The sequence below is a fragment of the Trichogramma pretiosum genome, unplaced genomic scaffold (assembly GCF_000599845.2).
Source record: "Trichogramma pretiosum strain Unisexual culture from Peru unplaced genomic scaffold, Tpre_2.0 scaffold33, whole genome shotgun sequence".
Lineage (NCBI taxonomy): Eukaryota > Metazoa > Arthropoda > Insecta > Hymenoptera > Trichogrammatidae > Trichogramma > Trichogramma pretiosum.
The window spans coordinates 1,218,521-1,222,695 of record NW_019641610.1 but is presented as its reverse complement, the minus strand read 5'-3'; positions in this window follow the sequence as shown (position 1 = coordinate 1,222,695).

Genomic DNA, 4,175 nt, shown 5'->3' with positions numbered 1-4,175 from the left:
GCCATATAGCCAGCACTGCTAGTAGCAGCAGCAGCAGCACCTCCAGCTGAATGTCATTAAGCATTTTATTTATGTTTCCTAGGGGGTTGATCCGTTCTCTCTCGCGCGTATTCTTGTGTATACAGCTCGCACGCGTTCTGATATGCAGGTATATTTGTACATAAAATACAATACCCACTTGTTCGTGCGTATTTTATACTTAGTTAGCAAAGCTACAAGCGGCCTATGAATTTTGAACGGTGTCTTTGCGGAGCAGAGGAAAAGAACTTCCTCGCGCCTTTTTTCCCTACCCAGCTTGTACTGCGAATCGATTGGATTTAATGTCCTTCGAAATAGCTTCATTCGTTATTTTGCAGCTGCAGGTGAAGGAAAAAAGAACTCGTACGTTTGTTGCGTGCGCGTGCGCGTCTGCCTTTTTTTCCTCCGCTCACCCGGGTGCTACAGATCATGGTTCCGTGCGATGCACAACAGGATGCGCGCAAGTTTTTAATTGGTACGTGGAGAATTGAAAATCTAGCGTTTCATTTTATTAGCAGCAAAAAGGTTTATTTAAACATCAATCGATTCCCAGGAGATATGGACTGGCTGCCGTTGTACGTGCATGAGCGGGCGCATGTAATATCTGAATTACTTATCACGTGTTTAATCGCATCGATCCGGTTGGATTATTATTTTATCAATTTGTATCTCGCGTACAGCACGGGAATTGGCGCGTATTAAATTGCATAGCTAATAATGTTTGCCTAAACAAAAAGTGCACGAGATTCATTTTCATGCAGGCGCGTGAGTGTGCGCGCTGCATTACTGCTGGCGCTGCTGCTGCTGCTGCTGCTGCTGAAAAGCATTAGTATCGCGTATATTATGCTTTAAGTACGCGCGTTATCTTTCCAGCTTTATCTCTACTACTACTGCATTCGTGTGGCTACGCTGTGTACGTGCATGGGCTTACCTACAGCTCGGGTACGATTAGTCCATTAGTTGCCACTGGCTTATAACTTGGACATTCGCGGAATCCTAATGGTAATGTCAAGGCATTATCTTTCCTCGCGTTCACAACTTATTCTCCCTTTTTTTTTCTTGACCTAATGCTCGATAGAACTAAAATAACTTTGAGCGCATTTGAATGTGATTCACATTAGTAACCGATGATCGCCAGTGCACATGTCTCGCTTGATGATTAGGCAAATTTACGAGTACTCGGCAGCGATCTTACATCGCAAACGCGACCGGTGAGATCCACTCGTGTGGCAAAATTGTTTTGCTCGGCGCTTGAATAGCTTACAATGCTGAAACAGATACGGTATCGACACGAGTATTCGAGTGCGCCTTATCGAATATCTTGTAGCGCAACGTCGACACTCGCACGCATTGTAAATCTAATCGCATATTTCATACCTCATTATTGCATAATCATTTATCTACGAGTTCTCGCTTGCATGTACCGGGAAATCTGCTTTTTCAGTGCAATAACACTACATAGTATATAATACGATCTTGCTTTATGTATCAAAATTTCCTGTTGCAAGAAACAATCTATCATCATAATAGATGGATGTTTTGGGTACTAAGATATATAGTACACGGTAAAAAATATTTTTAAAAGGCCCTACGCGAAGCCAAAACAACTCTTCAATTTTTCTCATACATTTTACCCTGAAGATGGACAGGTATAGTACGTCGAACTCTACAAAAGAATTGAAATTGTCCCGGCACATAACCTAATGGAATTCTGTCAATTATTGAAGCTTTCAGCGCAAAATTAAAAAAAAATTTCGATAGATGTACGTACAACTTGTATAGCAGCAAACAGTCATGAATATACAGGTCGAACGAGGTCGAATTTTTGCCCGTCAGAGTGGCACATCCTTTTTTCTCATGTAGGTAAGGCAAGATAAGGTACGCTTCTGCAGCATGCAAAGTGCACCTTTTTCTTGATGCCCAGCGGCCGCGCGCAACGTGCTCATCAACGTGCGTCTGAATGCTCGAGCGCACTCGGGCTGTAAGTATAATAACCGCGGCGCAAACTTCGTATTACATATGAGCTGCATAACGAAATTTGTCGTTGCTCGCTGCATCGGCCACGTATCTCGGTGTCTGTATACGTGTGTGTAAGAACTTGAATTTAATTTTTGCGGCCTTCATCGCCAAGGAAACCCCGCGCAAGGGAAATTTTCAATCCTGCTATGGACACTGCAGCGCACGGCTGCTCCACTGCAGGCTGTGTATTATGTATATATAATATATACGGCAAAACTCATGTTCAAGTGGGTATGTACATGTATATAAATATACAGGTATACAGGTTGGCTTGCTGCAGACTCTATGAAAAGTTTCCACGAGACGCGACGAGGCAGTGGCGGCGGGGGTGGCGGGCGACTACTTTGTTTCGCGAGAGCCGTCTGCCAGCGCGATGTTGTAGGTACTGCGCTGCGCTGCCAGTTGCCACTGCCCTCGGGCTTCGCCTCCGTCTCACTCCATTGTTCCGACGTAGTAGTCAACTTTCTCTCTCTCTCTCTTTCACTCACTGTAATTTTTGAGAGACTCTGTCGAAGTAATTAAAGAAATATTGAAAAGTGTCTAGCGAGCTTCAACTATACTGCAGCCCGCTCTACTCTGGCTACTGCCGCGCTACTTCGGTAGGGCTTTGATTATATAATGTTAGTTTACTCGAGAAAGGCCTTACTTTAATATATACCGAGATATTTAATTAGAATTTATAGCTAGTCGAGGAAAATAAATTTGCTGAAACTTTTCGAGAAAAGCCATGTATATGTTGAATGAATCCATAGCTCTATGTGAACTTGTAAACAAAACAACAACATCAACAACAACAACAGCACAAAAAAGAAATAACATGGGAGACAAGAAACTTGTCGCGAAAGAGTTTATACGCGTACACCAAGAGACATAACAATTTGTCGAAGAAAGAGCGGAAATCAAGTCGATCTCGGGTGGCGAGAGTGTATATCGCGTGCGCGTGCAGCAAGACCATTACACCTTCTTTTCTTTCATTTGAAAAGCCTAATTCTACATCTGTCGCTCGAGCGAGCCAAATCCGTCGCGCATAAAGGACTCGAAAAATACTCTCAGCTCTTTCTCTCGTTTCTCGAGCTCGCTTTAACAATCCATCCGCCCCCGTGGCCGTATATATAGCGCTCGGTTCATACTTGCATGTAGCCGGGGCCTATAGTATTTTTGGTAGAGCTACGCGTAGTACATTTGGAGTCAGTGTCAGCAGCTCGTCGGACTCGACGGCTTTTCTGCGCCCCCCCAGTTCGCTATTTATTCGTTCGAAACTTCATTTTCCACTTCCAATTTCGTATGTATCGTAGTCAGATCGGCATAGACCGAAACGAGAGCGAGAGAAAAAAAAGAATAGAATTCGTACGAGTGGGAGAGAAAGAGTTGGCCGCGTCGATCGCGTGCGTCTCGCTCGTCGTCTGTCCGCATGAATAACTTTCCCTCGGTACAGCGATTCTGCGGAAAGCGTAAATGTTTCTCGAGGACAAAAAGGACAAAGGACGGGCCTGCGACGACGCACGACGACTGCGGGTAGTCGCGTATAATAGCCTATAGCTGAGAGAGAAAGAGAGAGTTAGAGACGCGCGCGGATAAGCCCTCGTTTAGGTGAACCGGACAGTTTTGAGCTGAGGGGTATTATCCGCGTGTGCGCGAAATCTCACTTCGGAGCAGTGTGTATGCGCTGCAGCCTATGTATATACCGACTACGCTCACCCACCTATTCCGATATATACGTATACACAAGCCGTCGCACAGGAGAAGTGAGCTCGTTACATCTATACCTATATGTTCCTGCACAGTAGACAGGAAAGACAAAGTTCCGCGCGCTTTTGCTGAGCTAGACGTTTCGTCGAGGGCTGTTGGCTCTTCGAGGACAACGGCCAAGATAGAAACTGATTTAGCTATATATTTTACTTCTAAGCGCACTGCTGCTCGACTAATCATTTCATTTTACAACCAAATTAAATCATTCTAATTTAGTGCAGCTACTGTATGCGGCGTATTTTGATATTTCACTCGATTTCTCTAACCGAATGCTGATTATTTCATAAAATCCACTGTTAATTTTATTAGAATGAAGTAACATAAATCCATTGAAGAATACAACTCCACTCAGAGTGGAAGTATGAATAAAAATGAAAAATGTTCATTGG